This window comes from Buteo buteo, chromosome 11, assembly GCF_964188355.1.
Source record: "Buteo buteo chromosome 11, bButBut1.hap1.1, whole genome shotgun sequence".
NCBI classification, from domain to species: Eukaryota; Metazoa; Chordata; class Aves; order Accipitriformes; family Accipitridae; genus Buteo; species Buteo buteo.
Window position 1 is genome coordinate 2,369,966 of NC_134181.1, and position 22,023 is coordinate 2,391,988.

Consider the following 22,023-nt stretch of genomic DNA (forward strand, 5'->3'; position numbering starts at 1 on the left):
GGCTTTTCTCATGTTGTTTGAAATTTTGGGTTGTTTATCCATCTGTTTGTAATTCTGCTGAGGTTTGGGTGTTTTATAGTTAATGAGAAATTGTTTTATGCACCCCAAGCTATTGCGAGTAGGAGAAAGGGTGGGGGTTCTTGGAAGCTGTTGCTATGGACAGCTGAGTAAAGCAGATTTCCTACAAGGCCCTTTAAGTTTTGAGTCACGGTGCTGGGATCCTCCAGGGGACCTTGCAGAAGTCTCTGCTCAGCGCAGATGCTGTCCCCATTTTCCTGCTTCTTTTACTCAAAAAGGCTTGCAGCAGGGAGCCTGCTCTCCCACGCAGACATGCGGCATCCGTCCCTCCCACACTGGCCAATTTAATATACCCCATTGCCACCTGGCTGGGGATGCTTTCGCATCATGCATTACCAGTCAGTCCCTCAGCTGCCTCAGGTTTGTTATAGATCCCCAAAATGACTCAACACCAGACCTGTGCTACTGCGAAAGTGAAGAATTAATGCGGTTTACTACAATACAAAAACTATTACTGTGATTCAAGATGGGGTCATAGGAATGGAAAGACATCCTCAGCAACCCACGCACTAGTTTGGCTCCCATTGGCTTCTCCATCTGGATCCTACCCAGCTGAAAAACTGTCTGGTAGCTCATGGAGCTCTCAAAGGGAGTACTGGACCCTAGTCAAGTCCTTATCCTGGGTGTTGTATCAGCACAGCCTGTCCTTTTCTAACCATTTTCTCCACATGGATCGTCTCTTGATTCAAATCTCACTGCCTGTGGTTTCCTCTACTTCATAGGCTTGGTACTGAATCAAGATATCAGCTTCTAACTATTTGTTGAAGGATTAATTCCTCTCACTGCCTTGCTTTAGAAATGTTCGTGCCCCTCAGTCATGGTTAGACTGAGTCACTTTCTGGCCAGACACAAACAAAACGCTGCTGAATGGACAGGCAAAGCCAAAGGACCAGCTTGGTTCTTAATTTGACTACAAACAAATAATTCATCCACTGTGAATGAAGCGTTCCCAACAGAGACAGGGGAAAATGTTCAGGCTTTAGCACACAACCTTTATGCATTGAAAACTATCCTTCCCACCAACATGAGCACTTCTTATGGTTGTTACCTTTGTGCTTTACAGACCTGTGCAAGACAGCACTGACTTTCACTCACTATTTGCTCAGGAGAGGTGCTAGATATGGCACTAACAGAGAAACTATGGGTTGAATAACCTCAGATTTGGGGTGTCTGAGATTGAATGACTCTAGGGTATTTTGTTGTTTTAAAATCAGGGAAAATGCTCGAATAGAATCCATTGGGAGCAAATCCCTGGGAGGTGTTCGATGCTGGAAGGGGCTGGGGAGGATGCTGGTGGGTCTGAAACTCTCCCTTAGCATCTCAGTGCCACTGCCACAAAGGTGGAGGAAGAGGCGATGGAGGAGATCACATCAGCTCTCCATGCCTTAGTGTACAATCAACGAACCACTTCCACAACTCACGCCATCAACACATTTATGTGTTCTGGGCAACAAGGGCAAAAGCAGTACATCTCAAAACCAAGAACATACTAAAAATAATGAAGGCACATAAAAGCCTTAGCAATGCCGCCACAGAGTTGGAGGGACTCTCCATCCACATTTCAATGAGGGAATACTAACCTGGCTTCATTTTAGCCACCACTTCTGTAGATATAGGGCATCTGGGTATGCCAGAGTTATTACAGGAACAGAGTTAAGTCATAAATAGTAGCAGAAGCAGAAAGAAATTAAGAGGTGTGGGCAAAGAAGAACAGGCATGCTTTCAGCTGAGATCTGGAAGGAGATAGGGGAATAAAGGCAGATGCTGCTCCAGATGGCAGGAGCAGCAAACAAGAAAGGCTAGCACATGCTGTCACTTGCTATCTAGCTCTTTTTGGAGTTGGTTGGGGTTTGTTTTGCCAGGAATTAACGGGACAAAAGTAGAACCCACAGCAGTGAAGCAGCACTTTGCACCAAAAGTGGGAAGGAGACAAAGCTAAGGCACATCCCTGCAGCCCAAGGCAAAACCCACAGGGCTGTAGAGCAGCCTGAGCCCCCTCTTGTTCCTGCCCTCCCCGTACTCAACACTACTGCCATGACACAGCCCATATATCAAGCAGACTAATCAGCATCAAGGCAACTAATGGTTAATGCTCTTTTCGGAGAGCAGGGCGGGCTATGGTAAGGTATGACATGACTGGCAGCTGTCACCGCTGTGGCCAGGCTCGTCTCTGAACCTGCAGCCCCCGAAGGAGCCAAAGATGAATGATTCATCCATCCCAAACTCATGCAAACCCTGCTCAGCAGCCCTGGTTTTTTTTTCCTCTAGGAGATTCCTGGCAGACCGTTGGCTTACACGTAGAGGCAGTAACCAAGAGTGAAAGCCAGAGTGGGCTCTAGATGTTTTGGAGACTGGTTTTCATGTTTTTTCTGGGGTGTTGAAAGAAACCCTTCATTCTCCATGCCTCTGGGAGCTCGAGAAATACAACGGGGTGCTGCTGGATCTCTGGAGCTAATTAAATTGAAGTGCAGAGCCTCAGCAGTTGGAGAAAGCTTGCTGAGCTTTACTGATTACATCAGCATCGCATAGGTGTCTGCTCAGCAGTCCTTCACCGAGTGCTGCAACATCCGCAGAGGTCCGTCTCTGGATGTCGAGAAGTCCAGCGCAGAAATGCAATGGTTTTTCCATACACCAATGCCTCAGTGTTGCACCCAGGCTCCAAGCCCCACTGTGCTGTCACTGTAAGGATGGGGAGCGAGTCGCCATCCTCAGTGTGGGGCTTGCACCGGGGGGAACAGAGCCACGCACAGCGTGGGCATGACCCAGCACTTGCAGCAGGGAGCAGAAAGACTGCTATGAGGGGTCAGCACATGGATACTTTTAAGAAACTGGCCTGAATGACTCACGAAAATGAGGTTTACATCAGAGACTGGATTCGACCCCTTGTCTTCTGAGCCCCGGTCCTTTCCCAGGCAACTGTTCTGCCTTACACAGAAGAGGAGCATGCACGAAACACGAGGCTGTTGCGCAAACTGAATCCATCTGTTGGGTGTCCCAGCGCACCCCATTTTATCAAATAAATCTCACCCACATTTCCACTGACACTGAGCAAACGGTTTCCCAGACAGCACCAAAGAGGGATAAAGAAATGCTAACTGGATGCAGTGAAGGAGCTGCCTGCTTCCCTTGACTCGTTCACGTAACCTGGTCTGCCAACTGGCAAGGGCTTTCGTACATGAACGGGGGCAACTACAGAGGAACCTCTGAGTCTGTGCAACCGAGAGCAAGTGACTTAAAAAGGGGAAAAACAAAATTAATAAAACCCCTTTTGTTCTACTTGGACCCAGCTGAGGGAGGTTGATATAAAAAGCACAAAGAACTGAAACGGAGGGAGAAGGCTCACTCGCCTGCCAGTTGCGTTGTTCAACTCCAACTCGCTCTCGGTAAGAAAACAAAATCCAAAGCCAAGACCATCCCTGCGCGGAGCTCCGCGCTCACATCCTCATTTGCATTTTTCCAAAAGATCACTTGCATTACCGTGCCCGAAAGCTGCAAGATCCGCATGTGCTCACACCCACCCATCGGAGTCATCCTGACTCACCGCTGGCTGCCGCTCGCCTGCCCCGGCCATCGCGGAGAGCTCGTGCCCACCCCGGGCCATCACGGCTCTTGGTGAGCACGGTTACCACAAGGCAGGAGCTCGCCAGCGGGCTCCGTGGCTTCTCGCTGATTGTTATTAATGATTTTTAATCTGATGCTAAAGAGGTGAGGCCGGCAGTGCTGTGGGTAACAGCTGTCTCTGATTAACTCTGCATCGCGGAGTCATTTTCGTTTGGAAGCCCACAGCCAACTATAAACTCCCTTTGGAAGGCCTTGGTGCCATTGTGTGAAGGAGAAAAAAGAAAAAAGAAAAAAGAAGAGGAAAAAAAGTAAAAATCTCAGGAGACGATTAATTTATCATCTGCTTCTTGCTAACGTGTGTCCACAGGATGAACCCCTGTCACAAGACAGGGGAAAAACCAGCCTTTGTAAAAGCCAATCTGGAGATTTCCTCAATCCCCGAGGAAAACAAGTATCTGCTAATCTCAGAGTCTCTGGGCCAGAGCTGAATATCCATTAGACTGGGTCAAAGCCAAAACATCAACCCTAGTCCTCTGCTTTTACTTTTTGTGTTGAGTCTTTGTTTTTCAGTGAACGGGTGAACACGGTGACTCTCTGCAGCACCGAACATGCCTCTCACCAGCCCTCCCTAGCAGACAAACCAGCTCTCCACCACCGCAGCGTGGCACGGGCTCCCTCCTCTGCGGCACCACGGAGAAGCTGTCGCAATCGGTGACGGTCCCCGATGGTCCCTCTCTGGGGGGGGACCTCTGCCCCACGAGAAGACACGCGCCAGATTGCCCCACGGCAATCCCCGTGCGCGCAACACAGGAGAAGATGGACGGGGAGGGGGACTCAACAGGGAGTTTTATGGCTGGCGTTTGGGCAACTGTACGTGCTTCGTGGTTCGACTCAGAGGCTCCGCCGGAGCTCAGACACGGCATTGCCACTGCTGCCGCTTCCGTGCTCTGGTCAGACACCCAACGTACCCGTCCTGATGCTCCAAATCTGAGCCGGCAAAGCACTGCAGAGCTGGCCCGGCTCACCCTTCCCCCTGGCTCTGGGGTCCCGGGCTGCCCAGCTACGTGGGCAAGGACACGTCAAAAAGCCATGAGGCCACCAAGACCTCTGCGGCTCAGGCCAAATTTTAACAAAGGTCTCCAGAAGAGAGAAGCTGGTGATTAACCCCTCCAACACATCTTCCTCAGCCCTCTGAGAGCCATGGAGATCTTCCAAAGCAGTAATTCCCCAGCGGAGCAGACCACACAGATGTAACCAGCTGGAAGAGAAGGCTTTAATTTTTTTATTTTTTTTTTTTTTTAATGGCGTTGTTTTAACCTCCAGACAGTAATTCTAGGAGGGGCAGCTCCTTACATTTTCTTCTGCCCAACCATAAACAACATTCAAAGAGATAGAGAAAACAATACTGCAGGAACATCACAAGGGGTAAATCCCAAATCTTCACCCCTACATCCCACGACAGAGCCCGCAGTTGCAAGCAAAACAACAAAAAACCCCAAACTAAACAAACCAAAGATTTGCCTCTCCAAAGCTGTAATTTGTCCAGCTGATAACAGACTCAGGGATGCTACAAGGCACCTAGGATTTAAAACCTCCATAAGGAAACCTCAAAGGGTGACATAATAAGCCAAGACCCCTCTTCTCTTCTGACATCCATTGCACAGGAGCCAGCTGGCGAGCACACATTCGCATCACCATCCTCCGGCAAACAGCATCAGACCAACTTTGCCACCAGTTTGACGTTACTTTGCTAAAACCGCAGCAGAGTTTCCCATAAGTCGGTAAGGGATGGTGGGCATCTGCAACAGGAGCTGCTGCTCCCTCTTGCCACCTTCATGAACCATGAGTCCAAGACGTGAAGCCCATAAACGTGCCAGCTCCAGCATCCACCACATCACAAGACCAGTCTGATAACCTCATTCACTCATTACGTGTCTCACGCAACTGTCATTTTTGCATGAAATTTTAGCTCATTTTTAACACGGCAATCGCATAAGCATTTTTACATGCGGTTAGTTGTAAAACCTGGCCCAAGGTTTCCTTCAAAATGGCTGAAGTGTTATTTTAGAAGGGGGAGGGAGGCTGTACACACTGAAAAAACAGACCTATACAAGCTTCAAATAAGTCTTTGTCCTGCAGACTAAAATTACTGGAGTTTAAATCACTGCTATTTTTTGGAATAGCACCTGGGAGAAGGTTTAACCCTCAGAACAAGCATTACTTTAAAAAAAAGGAAGTTTATTAGTTCTATTCTTCAGAGGAATATAACTCCTGTATTATTAACAGCATCAGGCATTATTAAAAAATGGTGAAAGCAAATTAAAATCTAATTCTGTTCTCACCATTTCCTGGCCTCTTATGCTTTTCCTATCCTGGAATGTGAGAAGTTGCAAAAGACTGGAGGGATGGAAGGGGCATACGATGGGAAGGAGTCTCCACACAAGGTGGGGAACATACCTTCAAGTGGCTTCCCTGCCACTGACAGCTAACTCGCATTTTCCATTTCTGCTTGTTTTTTCACTTTCTTGTCCACACACACTGGGGAGGGAAACAGTGGGAGTTCCCAGAGCCACAGCAAAAGGGTTTGGATTCACTGCCCCCCCCAATTTGCTTTTGCATGAATTACAACTTTTATTTGCACATTTTATAAAATATTTTCCATAAAATAGAAGAGAAAATCCAAGCTCTTGTTATCTGAATATGGTCATTGAGCGTAAGGAAAACTGAGCACTATGAAGAGACTGAGCAAATTAACTCATTCCTGTTAAAGCAGAAACCTGTCATTATTAGATGCAGCATCATTAAACACAAGAAACCTAATGCCAAACTTTAGCAGGAGAATAATTAACACCCAGCTCCTTGCATGCTTTCACTGGTGTTTGTTTCACCCTTTTCTTTATGATATGGCCAACTCATGCAAATTACAACAACCATTTGTAAAGCACCAATTACTTATCTTGCAAGATGCAAACAAACAAACGCTCATCTTCCATCCAGAATGGTAGAGAGATAGTAAATAAGGCAAAAAGAGATTCATCTGCTTACCTTGGGTTTTTTGAGACACCTCTGCATATCCCTACGAACACTTACAGGCAGGTTATATTTATTCTCCAACAGGTTATTTCATATGTTGTTGCAGTTCCAATGTTTTTTAAAAGGATGTGACATAAAAACAACTAACCTTGAACTACTGTGGGCTGTGAGCACAAGTCACTCTGCAGATCTCTCATTCCTGAAGGAAACCTTTTTTCCAGTGGAAGAACAAAACTGCCTGGTGAGAAGGATCAGCATCAGTTTATGTGTTAACATGCTTTTTCTGGGACATAGCTCCACCTCAGACATGAAAATAAAATAAACAAAGGGGGTTAAGAAACAATTGGAACAGTTGATTTCTATTAAATTCTACAGGATTTTTCCTGTGCCGTTGTTTTCAAGACATGTCCGATCTTATGAGATGGGACATGCAGGTGCCCCGAGTTTGGTGAGCACACAAAAATCCTTTAATAAATGACACGTGCAAACTCTCTATCATCTACACACGATTGTTTTTCATCTTTTTGCATTTGTCAAAACAAGAAAGTTTTTCCAGGGAAGATGCCATTCCTTTTAGAAATGTCCCATCTATGGATTGCTGCAGAGCACGAGACGTTGCTTTTCTCAGTTACTTTCACGGACCCTGTGACAGTAACCCGCAAAAACATGGAAGTCCGCTGCTGGCAGGCAGATCTACAGCTATATACAGAAAACCTACATGAGCATCAGGTCTCCCCAGGACATGGAGCATGAGAGGATGCAAACTTCATGCTCTCGTGGATGTGTTTAAGCAGCCTCTGGGTCATCCAGGGGAGTAACGGGGAAGACTCTGTGTACATGTCTATGCAGGTATTTGGCGTTTCTCTGAAACCTCAGGTTAAATTCTTAAGGAAAATCACTCTGTATAAGGCAGAAAGGTATAGCCCTTTCTTCCCCAGAGTTTTCCTGTCTTGGAACATTTGCAGACTAAGATGCTATAGCTGGTGATTTTGGGCTTATATTCAGTTTGTCTAAAACCCTATAGAAAACTATAAAACCTGGTGGAAAGAAATCTATACTCTAAAGCAGAAGCCACACTTATTAAAAAAGAAAGAAAGAAAGAAAGAAAGAAAATATTTCCCATACAGTCCTTTTTCTAATCTACCACTGACATCTCATCTGAGTGAAGAGCCACTTTCTATCCTAGGCACTTTGGGGCATAAATGTAGGAGCACTCCGGGTTAGGAAAATGGCTGCAGAAGTGTATGCCAGCAATAGGAAACCTTCAGCCTGGTGTACCACAGTCAGCTGCATTTGAAAACAAATTCATCACATCCAACCATCCAGCTGGGGCAGTCACAGAAAGGCAGAGGATGGACAGGGAAAGGAAACAATTCAAACATGGCTTTTACTTGCCTGGAAAAGATGAGATTAGTAAAAGCCTGTTAACAGATGAGGAAAAGGTGCTGAACCACCTAGAACAGGCAGGGTGGCTAAAAAAAACAGGTTTAAGTCACTTCTATCAGCTTTTATGTTCAAACTGAAACAGGTTTTGGGGTGTTTTAAAGACAGCCCACGGAAAACATCCAGACAGGCATTTATTGTGGCACTTACCAGCTCTGTTTGCACTAACACTTTATAGATGTTTCTAGCTAAGCCTGCAAAGGAAGCCTATCTAAAAAGGGACAAAAGTCAGCTACTTCTCTCCGTGCGTCAGTTTGTCATGAAAAAAAACCCTAAAACTAATGGGTAATTTTAACCCTGTGAGAAGCCTAACAGGAGCACAGTGAGAATAACAGAGAGAGGATTCATTGCTCCCTGTCTCAGTTTCAACTGGGATATCCATGTCAGAGGAAGCACATGGGTGGTGTTAGGACTAAGGCAAAACGTCCCCAAGTTGATGGGGACAGGGGACAGATCAGAACACAGGAACTGTCGCAACAGTCCCCAACAATTCTTCAAGGGTAGTATTTTGCTTTGGATGTGTGATTTTCCTTGATTTCCCCTCTTGAGCCAAGACTCTGGGACCATACCCAGCCCCCGGGTTGTAACAAGAAACATGTTCCTCCACAAACGCTTCGACACCAAGGTTATTCGCAGACTCACACCTTCTACTTTACTTATAAAATCTAGTCACCCTCTCAGTAGAGCAAAAATGACCGCAGGCACTTTGCTGCTGTCTGGAAAAGGATGCTGTGTGGCTTTCCTCTGTTTCTGTAGGGAATAAAGGGAAGGATTTGCTCTGTGTCCAGCCAACAGCAAAGTGTAAGGTCCCTGTGTCGTCTGGAAATAACGATTACTAAAATTTCCGAGGGAGGAGGAAACGATGAATTCCCCTAAGCTCACCACCCCACTCTCCTTCTCCTCTCACGTGCCACTTGCCTTTCTCACCTGCAAACCTTTTGAGGCAGGGGCACGGGGGGAGCAAACTTCATGCGGTCCCGAGACAGACCACAGTGACAGCACAAAACGCTAAAACGGAGTGACTCTCACAGCCTTGCTTTCTGGCCTGAGGCCACCAAAGCAGCTGGAAAAGAGTAAGGTGTTTATTTACCAGGATGATTATGACTTTGGTAAGGTAAGAGAGAGGGAAAAGGCAAGAAGCCCAGCCTGCAGCCCAGCTCAGAGGGTCTCGAGGGCAGCAGCGGAGACCCCCCAGCCAGAGGGCAAAACCCTCGGCTGTCACAGCACCGCGACCCGGGGAGCTGGCAGACGACGTGGGGGACGATCTGCTGCCAAACGCAGCCTTCGCAACAAAAGCTATACAAAGCAAAACATACAGTGCAATTAAGGTGCACTTTGGGAAAACAGAAAGCTCTGCTGGGGGGCACTGAGAGAGAAGCCAGGAAAAGCCAGGGCTGGAACTGCAGGAGACCACTAGGAGAAAAATAAGCATCATTTAGTAGCCAAAGAAGTATTTTCCTTTCTTTTCCATGCTTATAAAGATTACAAAAAACAGAGTCTGCAGAAAGGTGTGGAGGTCAGAGAGTTAACCCAGGTTACTTCTTGCTCTTGCTGTGTATTCACGCATATTAACACACACACAACTTTTGGCACAAAGTACAGCCTGGCGAAGCCCCCTTGCCATGACCTCAGGGACAGATGAGCAGCAGTGTCACCACATCTAGTGTTTGGAGGGTACGGACAAAAAGGACAGTACCTGCCACTTCCATAGCCCCTTTTGTTTAAGAAATCAAGGTCGGGACCTGAGGGCTCACTCTGAAGTACACCAGTGCGAGTTAAAAATGAACTGGTTTCCATCTTACTGAGGGTCGCAGAAAGCTGGAGTAGAACTGGATAAAAAGCACATATGACTCCTCCATTCTGATAACTGCAAGCTGTTACTCGTAACAACCTTTACTAAAAGAAATGTTATTTAGCCACTGATGTGACTATATCCAGGGACAAACGGGGAGAAAAAAATGGCAAAACTGGTCTATCTCCTGACTCTCCCATCCATTTTCCTTTTCTTTCAGCACACGCATCACTGTGTGGTATCCGCTTTGATCATTTATACTTTCACTGTGTAATCACCAATAATAATTTCTACGCACTAGGACTATTAGGCATGCTTGTAAAGTGATTTCCTACCCCCGAAAGACCGTGCAATTGGATACCTTGTGTGCTAACCCATGAATTTTATCTACTTCAACATATACAGGGGCCTGAGGCCTTGAGGAAATTAACAATCCAAAAAAATTCTGCTGAGGTTTAAAAGATGAATTATTTTAATAACACTGAACTTACATTGGATTCTGGTTTGGAGACAGCTCTCTGCAAAATCAAGCAAAACGTCTCAAACAAAGAGGGATTTGACCAAACTTCAGCTCAATTGTCACATAGTTTTGTGTCTCCTTTCCTTGCATTGCTGATTAACAAGATTATTTATGTCTAAGCACAAGTTCAGTCTCTTTTCCTTATCCAGAAGCTTATTCTTTCCATGAGTTCCAGAGAAAAATGAAAGTTAGTGGATTAAAAATAGAAGAAAAAAATTTGCTATCTCAAATGACTTTTGCTTCTGGCACTTCAAGAGCTGTGCCTTGTTTTGTTTGCTTTGCTTTATTTCTTGCCTTTTTGTCTCCCTCTCCTCAACAGCAAGCTGCAAAGGTCAGACACTACCATGATACATATGCCTTCTGCAGCAAGACTTGCTCTGCAGTACTTGGCAGACAGAAAAACCAGACAGTTCCTTAAGCAAGGTCACAATTCAGCCTCTGTAAGATCACTACTGAACATCACAGCATAAACAAGACATGGGAACCCTGAGTCATAGTCTGAGTACAACAGAGCAGACATCTCTCCCATATGGGTATCAGATGCAGAGCAACAAGGGAAGGTGCACATTGATGAATAAATCAAAAAATAGGTAACTGAGAAAAAGAGGGGATTTTATATCTGGTTTCTGTGCAGAAGCAAGTCATCATCAAAGCATCCATGCTGCGAGGGTGAAGAGGAACTCAGCTGTTCCACAGAGTTTTAGAGAAGAAACCAAATAAAATAGCTCATGGGCAAGAAAGAAGTTTCTGAATTAAGAATAACCTGCCCCAGATCCTTCTGTGGAAGGTGAGGTTCAGCCATCATTGCTGGGAGCCCTTTACAGTTTCCAGAGTGTTTTATCCCAAAATGGATCACAACCATTTTCCATACAACGCTGCAGCTGTGAAATACAGCCACCACAGTGGCAGAGGCCAGCCATCGACTGACCAACAGGACGACACGCTGCAGTTAGTAAGAGAGCGGGACAGGAAAGAGGGAATTTAGAGCTAGTGCTTTTACACCCCACAATCTTTACCAGATACACTAGAAGACAGGGTGTACTTCAGAACCATTTGGCAAACATCATGGGTGCAAACCCTAAAGTTAGGTTTGACCTGGAAGGAGCCACGCTCCAAGACGTTTGGCGGCCAGTATGACTGTATACCTTTGTACAAAGGGCCTGCTGTGGTGTGAACCTGCAGCTTCTCAGGCGGCTAAAAGCATTTAAGACCTGCTGCTTACCCTGCCTAGTAATTCACTCACATCTAACAACATCAAATTTCTGCCAGGCATGCCTGTGGTGCAGGTTTAAGAGACTCAGCAACCCTCCCATGTGCATCCCAATATGTGCAATACAGAAACAAACATGTATTTTCCTCCATTCTTCTTTGCTATATTCTACAGGTGACAGCCTCCCCTACAAGCCCTACCAGATGCCTTCTCCTTTTGAGATGCCTGCCCACACCACGTACATGTGTGGGCTCGTAAACAAGCGAGTGCGAGTCCAGCAACCAAATTTATGGAGCAACAGATCTGAAATTGTAACATAGACAATGCAGAAAGCTTCTCTCTGTTGCTGTTGGACAGATCTGGTGACCTTCATAACCTGTGTGATCTCAGGCAAGTCAGTGTTCATGCAAGAACTACCCATCAGTTAAAGCCCAGCTACAGTAGCAGCAGCAAATCCCCTGGCTCAGAATTGCTTTAGTAGTTTCCGAAGGTAAATATACCATAAAGCAACACCAGGGGAGGGAAGGGGGAGGACTCCGGCTTGGGAGAAGAAAGGAAGTACCATATGCTTAGCCAGCTGCAGATCAGTGATTTTTTTTTTTTTTTTTTTATGGCAGAAGTTGGTTTTATCTCTAGCAATTCACTAGCACCAGTTACTTAATAGTTAAAAACTTGTGTCACAGTATATGACTTGCAATCAGTGCCATGTCGCACAGCATGAGCCCCTTTCCCTGTTGTGGAGAGCGAGCACTTGCTAGACCAGTACAGGTTTGTTTCCAGTCAGCTGCAGTGGAATGGGTGAAGAACAGCTCCAACCTGGTCCCTAAAATGGAAGCAGATGGTCACACTCCAGGCTGCCAGGCCACCCTGCTTCTCTACTGAAGGTTACTTTTACCCAAAAGCACTTCCCTCCTCTCCAGGACTCCCAAACAAAGTTCCAAAAACTAAAAGAAACCAGCTCCCCCTGCCCCGGGGCTTTCTGCTTTGGTCTCGGCCTGGCATGAATCCTGCAGGAGCAGTTAGGTTTCTTTTAGGAAAAGAAAAAGCTGTCACTGGCAGATCCAGCTCCTTCCAAGCTCTCTGTGATGAAGCGGCAGTCGCCTACACATCCGAGGACCTCACCACCACCTCCTGCAGCTTATCTCCCAAGTCCCACACTGCCTACTGGTCCTTTATGGTTTGTGAATGAGATAACCTTGGTACAGTCCCTTTTGGCTTGTCTGAATTTCAGCTTTTCTAGGAGAAAAAACCCAAACAAACAAAAAAACCCAACTTGTTTCAAAAACCCTGCACTGCGAAGTACTCCTGTGATGGACTAGTGTGACACTGGTCTGTGCCCAGGCTGCACAGGACAGGAAAGGGATCCATTACATCTCCAGGGTTCACGGTCTGGGTCTGCACAGCAGTTGCGGACATTACCTATCCACACCCGTGATTCAGTTGTTCTACCTATCAGCCAAGGTAAGAGCTATCCCAGTGGGAGAAAGGAGATCCCAAATTTGGTCCCTCCATCACTGTCTCTTCTCTGACGACAGCCAAGCCTGAACTGGAAGTGATGACAGAAGACTGACACCTGAGGATGCCAACATTCATGTGTCTGTAAACATCACACCTTCACATGGCCAAGTGCCTTAATAGGTACAGCACACATGGTGGAGAGGAGAAAGACAACAGAAGTTCTGGGAACCCCATTGCATGCGGAAGGGACGATGCTTTTGGTGATGTCGCATGCGACAGGGCAGAGCCGGGGGGAATTCTGTGCTTTGAGAAGGTGAGGAACGCAGACATGAGCGCTGTGAGCTCTGGAAGGACTTGTCTCCAGAGGACAGCTGCGTGTGTTTGATGTCCTGCCAAAGGCGTGCTGGCCCTCACGATGGAGAAGGATCTTCAGCAGTAGTTGAAATCCAAAGTGTGGTGTTGATGAATTACAACAATATATATCTGAAATACTTTCTATTTTATTAATGAACAAAACAGGATCATGGAATAAAGACAAAAAGGGAATTCAGCTGAATTCAGCTAGCTTAATTGAGTGGAAGCTTTCACAGCTTCAAGTGAAAGAATCATTTCTGGGAACACATGAAACTAAACCAAACACAAAGAAATTTGAAAGTGGATTGCAGGAAGCAACTCTATACTAAAAAGAGAATGAACTAGATCAGACCTAGATGGGCTTAGATGATCTATTAATGATGAGAAGAGACACAATAATCATATAATGAAGCTGCTGGACAGTGAAGTGAAATCACCTAAGTGAATTAGGCTGGGTCTGCATTTAGTCCCTTGTCCTGTTGAAGAGTGCACATGGTGAGATATTGCTTCAAGTAGCTAAAGGACCGAGCTTAAAATACTGGGAGGAGTTGAATAAGTATAGTTGGTCTTGGCATCATCTCCTTGCCATAAAAACAAGTGAATTTAAGACATGGGATAAAAAGAGGTAGCAACAAGTGCAAAAGAAATAGAAAGTTTATGTACATTAGCTGTTTATAGGAGGAGAATGAGTCAGTCTATCCCAGCAGTTTTCATTACGACCCAGATTAGGCCTTCAGCAAATCCCCACCTTGAAACTGGAAAAAGCCTCTGTACATGTATGCAAATAGAAATTTTCCAGACACATGAGGACAAGAGCTCAGACTAACTGGACAGACATCACCCCACAACGTAAAACTACCATCAGGTATTATTATTACTACTACTGCTACTAAGACACTGACCTTATTTATGGCAAATGTTAAGAACTAAAACAATAGAAAAAAGGGAAAAGCTAGGCATGTTTACATACTACAGGATTCTTTATTCCGTACAGTACAACGGGGTGCTGGTTACTGAGGATTGCCTGTTCCCTCTCCCAGGAATCACACAGCTGTATAAATTGACAGTTCATCTGTCACAGGAGCAGACTCTGCTTGAAGTGGAGCCCAACAGAATTAATAACCCAGGCAAAGATGAAAGCCAGGACAGGTTGACTTGTTGCCCAGTGACGGTGTTCACACTAGTCTGCGTCGAGGCTTCTCCCACGCAAGCTTTCTTGGGCACTGACATCTATCATTGCCTTTTAACCCAAGACTTGTGTCCCTTCCACAATCAATACAGCGACAGTCTGCTACTTCCAGGTTCCTTTAGTCCGTGTGGGACTGCAGCTGACTTACCTAGAGGATTCATTCTTCCCCGGATCCAAGAAAACATCAGTGATGGAAAGAAAAGACAGCTGCTATTGCACACCAAAAACGAGCCAAGCATGGAGACACTTCCTGAGCTCGCAAGGAACCCCTCGGCTACAGCCTGCTTGCAAAGGGACTCATTATCCATAAAACTAAACTTCATAAAATGCAGCTAAAGGAGCTCTGGGCTTTCCCTACAAAAATACATGGGATTCCTGGGGTGACTGTGATCCCAAGCAAAGACCAGCAGCTGTCTACAGCTGCTCTCTGCATAAGCCATGCTTTACGAAGGTCATGAGCGGACTATTTGGAACAAGTTGGTGTGCTAGAAGGAGGCCTTATGCTCAACAGCTCTGAGGAGCTGGAAGCAGATTTATAGGAGCACTAACCACAAGTGCTGTGAATGCAAGACAGTGCCTCATGGCCTTGGTAGCTTTGAACCATCTTTGGTTCTGGAATTTTTATTTTTTTTTTTTTTAGTTTCTTGGCTCTGAGAAACTACTTTGCCAAGAGTAAAAGGCTACCCTGAGGAAAAGAGAGTAGCAAAAAGCGTTGCCAGAGCTGAAATCCACTAGAAATGAACCAAAAGCAAAGCTGACAAAAATAGAGGACAATAACATTACTTCAGGGAAGGCTTCATAGAAGCAAGAGTCGGTGCTGCAATGGAAGCAGATTTTAAAGCAGAGGTGCACAAAGCAGTATGGAGCCAGCAACAGGAGCACTGAGCATAAAATAACGAGGTAAAACTCAGGGTTTGGTGCAGAAAGCTTGGTCTTACTAATGGCACCTAAAGTTGGAAAAGATGCAATTAGTATGAACGACAGAGAAAGGAAAAGAATAAACAGATTTGTTATACTCACAGGTTACAGCAAGAAAAAATTCTGCACAGACAAAATATTTATAAGAATACATTAAAAAGAAACATTTTCCATTACCTACAGAGAGAGACAGTTTTGGAGAGATGTCTAATGCCAAATATATTTCTGTGCTTGATGCATCAGCAGTGTTCTGGCAGGTGCCCTTAGAAAAATAAATGCATGTTTGTGGGCATTCAGCACTCTCTTTGAGAGACACTTTCCTCAGCCTGTCACTTGGGTTGAATTCAGCACCAGAGGTGTTTCACTGGAAAATACAACATATTTTTGTTGGTGTATCCAGGAGGGTTCCAAAGTCTACAGAGCTGATGCTTACATCTGGGGAAAATCTGCAGAAAAGGCACGACAGAGAGCTCCAACTCACTTTGGAAAGAGCTGGAGCTGCTATTCCACGTACTGGAAATAAAGGAAAGATATCAGGCAGAGAAGAGTTTGGCAAGATGTACCCGGCTGCCACAACAGACGAGGAGATTCAAGGATTTCCTGGAATGACGATGTGCAAACAAAGCTGCCCTACTTCAGCTGCTCAAATTAGCAACCTGAGAGCGCTACTGTAAAAAAAACTGTCCCGGGGAACAAAGGATGCTGATCTTAACAGAGTACATGTGGGAACTGAGGCAGCAAGGCTTCAGTCCTTAGATGCTGTGATATACATCCAGAAAGGATATTGTCACAGTCTCCGTCACCAGCATGACCAAAATCAAGACCTGTGCCGTGCATACCTTGGCGTTCATAGAACTAGTACGCTCAGAAGGGATGGAGATTTTGGCCACAGCTGGTGGTTATGTGTTTAAAAGCAGACGTCCCTCCTTGAGGAAGACAGTGTTATCTGCGATCAACCACAAACCACGAACGTGATCAGGATCCATGAACATGACCAGCACCGCTGGAAAAAGATGCTGACAAGACAGTCCTTGAGAACACAGTTCTGTTTCAACTATGAACACACGATTTGCAAAGCAGACAAATATGTCTGGTGGTTGCAGAGACATACTCTACACTCCCTCATTTATTGCTCTGGTGATGCCAACAGCAGCTTTACCTATCGCTTTAGCAGCACCACCACCATGCCGTGTGCCCAGAGACCTGCTGATTGAAGAGATGGATTGCTATCTCCTCCTGCCCCAGGTAGGACCCCGGAGCAACACCCTGCCCCAGCTCATCCCCAGAAGAACCTGCCCACCCAGCACCCACATTACCAGAAACAGACCCACCGCATTTGAGGATCTCCTGCTCTAGAAAATTTGTCAAAATCATCTGGATAAGCCTCACAGCCCAAATATTTACAAAACACCACAAACCAGTCTGTATATATTCTTGGAAAAAACCCACAGATTGCAAATGCCAGATCTATTGTAGAAGACAAGACCTCACAGGTAGGCACTGACACTGGATCAAGCTAGTACAGTCCTAACACATCTCTAATCTCAATAGCATCTTTTGGGTTGGCGATGGGATCTTGTTTAAAAGCACTAGCATAACAGTGAGAAATGTTTTATGCTAGCTGAAATAAACAATCACATGGAAGTAGTAGCTCAGGATTGTCACATATGGCAAAACCAGTCAAACAGGATGACAAAAATCGGTGGTCTAAAAAACTTTTCCCCAGAACAATGCAGGTATATTTTCATTACAAAAACAGTGGGTGATTTGGATTATTAAATCTCTTTCCATGATACAGCTCGCAAGAAGATATGGCAGCTAACAAGACCGAGCTGATTTTTACTAAGTATGGCACCTGAAATAATAGTCCTTGTTGATAGGCTTAGCCATCTGTAGTAAAATCAGGATCCGGAGTTTCCTTTCTGACTTGCTCCTATTATCACCAGTGTAACGGGTTGGTGTAAAATGCCAAAACAGTGAAGGACCTACTAGAAAAAGCTACAGAGTCAGACTCTCATTTAAATGTTTATATTTTGTAACTACTATTGTTATGTTTGGCGAGCGAAGGAGAATGTGAGCAGGGACACCTTTCAGAGGCATTTTCAAGCAGCAGTTGGACGTGGCTGCGGTGCTGCCCAGACGCTCATGTTACAACCACACAGAAGGAAGCCCTGAACAAAACAGGTCTCTCCTAAAAGTCGTGGCTCGAAGTCATTACTGAACAGCTCAGCTCCTGATTCTGCCGGAGCTTCTTAAAGCAAGAGGCTAGAAAACATCATCCCTGGGAACGACCTGGTAGGAAGAGAAATTGTGGAAGATTCAGCCCAATGCCAATGTGTGTGTGTTGGTGGGGAGTGTCATGGCCACAGCTGGATGGTGTGACATGAAAACATGCACACACAGCTCCTACATCCCTGCCGGGGAAATCCCAGATGATAAAATGACAAGCACACGTCCTGTGCAGAACGGGCACAGCAAGTCTGTCACGTCAAGGATACAGCCAACCTATAGGCACACACTCTGCATTTGAAAAAAAGTACGCGCACGTCCAAAGGACTCAGAAGAGGTCTGAAAGTCTACTTGGATCTAGCTATCAGCTGGCCAGAAGTCCCAAAGCAGAGGGAGGGAGAGCGGAGCTGAAGTCTCCTTTCCTCCCTGACACACCCCTGCCAGGAAATGTGCAGAGACCCTGCTGGCCAGGGAGGTAATTATGGTGATGGATCCGTGGCCTTTGCGGCCTCCCAAATATTTTGTTGATAAGGACTCAGCAAACTGAAGTTGCAAGAAAGGTTTGATTTCAACAGATCAGCAAGTTTGACCTGCTCTGCAGGGCATGGTAAAGTTTTTAAAGCGGACTAAAAACCAGAACAAGGTTTCTAATCTGCAACATTGAGTCTTGGTTTTATTAATGTGTGCTAACTCCAAGCTAATTATGCTTAATCTTAGCATAGTTATAATAAGCATAAAAAAGACAAATAACACTGCTTATGCATTAATGACCAAAGCTGCTGAACTGGTGACAAGTGAAACTCGTGAATGAATTACTATAAGTATCCTACAAATAGGTGCTAGGTGCTGCACAAGAAAGAAAGGACGGTCCAAGCCTCAAAGAGACAGAAAGCCCATAAAGACAGGGAATAAAGGGCAGGAAAATAACATAATATTTAGGAGTAATATTAACATAATATTTAGGCCTAGTAGGAAGTAGTCTTAGCATGCTAGCAACTGAAACAGTCGAGATTTTCATGATAGGCACAGAAAACACCACACCACAGGAAGGGACTAAAGGGCAAGAAGTAAAGGTTGTTTGCGTGTGAAATTTTGTTCCTGTCAAGTGCAAGGGGCAGCATGGGAGAGGGAACAGATCTTAAATGAGAAACAGGATATAAGATGAGGCCAAGAAGGACCGCAGAAGTACAGACAAGTATGTGATATGATAGAGAAGCAAAAGCCAAATGAGAGGAAGTTTCTGAATGGATATGATTTGGGCAAAAGTCGGTGTTCATCAAGGCCAAGAGAAAAGGATGTTGCATTAATCAAGACGTGATGTGATAATAACTTGGACAAGAGTTTTAGCTGTGAGGAAGAAAAGGTTGAATACTTATGGCTGAAAACACTTAATACAGGAACAGGAAAATGAGAAGATGTTTATTGGCCAGAAATAGAGGGAAAATCTCTATCCACCACCTGAACTGCATCAGCTGAGACAAGTCCTCCCAGGAGACTTTCCTTCCCCTCCTACATTGTACAGCTTCCTCCTTTAGCTCTGCTTCCCTTCCCAGCTTTCTGTTATCATCTGGATGTCTATCTTTTCTTCTGTAAAGGACCTGACCAAGGAAAACAGAAGGCTTGTAAATCTGCCTGCCTGAATGTGGCTTTTTGATGTCTGGAGCACACAGACACACTGCTGAAATTTATGGTTTCCAAGGAGGACTGGAAAGGGAGAAATTTATGTTAGGAAAATGTGACCGTCGTCTTCGTTTATCTCCCAGTTTTGTAATGGAAAACAGGCATTTCACAAACACATACACACAAAGCCCAGCATGAAACAGTTTATGAACTCGAGCGCATTAACCAAGAACCATTCCATAAAGACCGGTAACAATAATATTAATAATGCAATAAATCACACACCATCTGTAACATCACATCACCATCCACCTAGCAGGGGAGAAAGCACTCCACTGAGAAGCAAGGCAGCAGCATCTCTTTCCTCTTCCATCCTTCAGTTTGTCTGTATCAATCAAAAGACTTTGAATCCTTCAGACCAGCAGACTGACCACAAACACCCCACAGTCCTCACAGAAGCTGTTGTACATTACACAGGCAGCAAAGAAAACGTAGAACTACATCAGATTTACTGAGGACGCTTCATAGCCACTTCAAAGTGACAGCTTCAGGAAAGCCCATCCTAAACACGTGGATTACCTGGAAAAGTTCAGCTCATTACACTGAAGCAGGCAGCTAACTAGAGCAACTCAAGCAATTAGCTGGAAGGAGTTAAGCCATTAAAAGAGAAACGTTCAAATTTGTATATTAAAGAATACAGACAAATTTGCATTCCCGCTAAATGAGTGTGCTTTCCAGTCCTTGGCAGCTCATTTGGACTTTTGAATTTACAGCAGGAAACAATACAGATTATGCTTCAGACAAACACAGTTTATTTCTTGAGACTATTTGCAAGGAAATCTGAAACTTGCATTAAGATAAAAGAGTATCTATTTGATCTGGTACCAAATAATTTTAATTCAAAGCTACCTCAATTTCTGAGGTTTACACCAAGCCATTTCAAAGTATATAAACCATTTTGCAAGCGTTTAGACAGGAAGCTTTTCTATACTCACCCTGGAGGAAGTGGTGGCATTATTGATATATGTCCTGCACTACATTAAGTGTGGCTGTGGAGTTATTTATGTGCTTTTCCTGACTTCTTTTGACACAGGAGTTGATTGCAGTGCTGTATGATTACGTCTGCATCTCTGAATCTTTCTTTCTCAGCTGGAAAGTCTCAAGTTCCAAGCTGGGATTCCCTCTCCACCCCCTTCTCATGTACTTAACCCTCCTTCTGCTGGAAGTGTCTAGAAAACACCCACAAACAACTCTTAGGTACAAAAGACTGCAGAGAAGCAGGAAGTGGGAAGGCAGCATTTTAAGAGAAAAAGAAATATTTTCTTAGATGCCCCCTCCTCATTAACTCTGTGCTATAAGAAAGCTCTTTTCAATTATGATGTTTTTAACTATGGACCCTTAGAAACCAGTCCCAAAGGATTAGGGATTTCATTTCTTTCTTTTTTTTTAATTGTGTTTGTCTTGAATTCTTTTTCTTATGATCTTTATCAACCCACCCCTCCTCCCTCGGTTCCCAGACCACCTACGGACAGAAGCGTTGTTCATTAGTAAGACTTTTGTTGTCGGCTACAAACAAGCATCTGTGCACAAGAACCTATGGCTTTTATGTTTCACTGGTCGCAACTCGGTAAAATGCACTGCTAGCCTGACTCAACCCTCATACATTGAGAACTGCAAAGCGGACGAGAACGTGTGCTACCCCCTCCAGGGACAGCTGTGCAGGGTGAAATAGCTGCCACTGTCACCTTATTTCTGAGCCAAAGACTTCCTATGTGACAGTCCTGTCACACAGCCAGGCATGCCTGCCACTACCCATTCTCCATCGTCTTGCTCAGACCTGTGCAGATCAACCGAAAGAGAAACAGCACCCTACAGCAGAGCTCAGACTGCTCTGAAGGTTTTGAACAAACCTGGCACACGTAGATAAGCACAGCCATTACAGTAAAAACTTGCACGCTATAGCTTCCATTTACTCACCAGAGCCAGCACCTCTGATGCATCACAGACTCCACTGCCATCGTGTATTTCTCTGGACAAAGTAAAGGACACAAGCTGGGAATGGAAACTAAAAAGCTATATACTCTGCCTGGGATGAAATGTGGGCCGTTGGTAACTTAGACCCAGCAGCTGCAGAAAGGCAGCCGGCGGGTGCTGCTGGAGCCAACACATACTTTGGTCACTTTGGGCTCCACTGGCGCAGTGGGAGCTATTGCCATCGAAAAATGCATGTTCGTTGCATGGCTACGAACGACTCCAGAATTTCCCCATCAGTAATAGTGAAGACACCTGCCTTGTGTCTCTCAGACACATGAAAACTCTGGTATGCAGCTATTAAGATAAGGAAGACAGATTACTCTAGATAGAATAAATATTAACTTACGCAACATGAAGTTTCCTTCTCAACCTTCCTCACAACATCTAAGCAAGTGACAGACAATGGTGTCAGTCATTGGCATGCATCGCTATGTACATTTGGTATTTCCACGTAGGTATCTGTTTTCAGTGCTGCTTCCAAGTACTAATGGGATTTCAAATACCTAGGGTGAAGGAATATCCTTGAGTGGCAGCAGACACTCCTTGGCCAACCTGTTTTGCTAGGGGATCTCAGCTGTGCCTGC

General features: G+C 45.1%; 1 protein-coding gene across 2 annotated transcripts in view; it reads right to left on the minus strand.

The window, feature by feature from the left end:
* Window positions 1–22,023, minus strand: part of ZNF469 (zinc finger protein 469) — a 255,902-nt gene extending 233,879 nt beyond the window's left edge. Inside the window, exons 1-2 of one of the 2 annotated variants that reach the window (XM_075039861.1) lie at window positions 21,786–22,023; window positions 20,401–20,634 (exon numbers count right to left, since the gene is read on the minus strand). The gene's annotated coding sequence lies outside the window, so the exon portion shown is untranslated. Of the gene's footprint in view, window positions 1–20,400 lie in introns of both variants that reach the window. The other variant, XM_075039860.1, reaches the window with a different exon arrangement.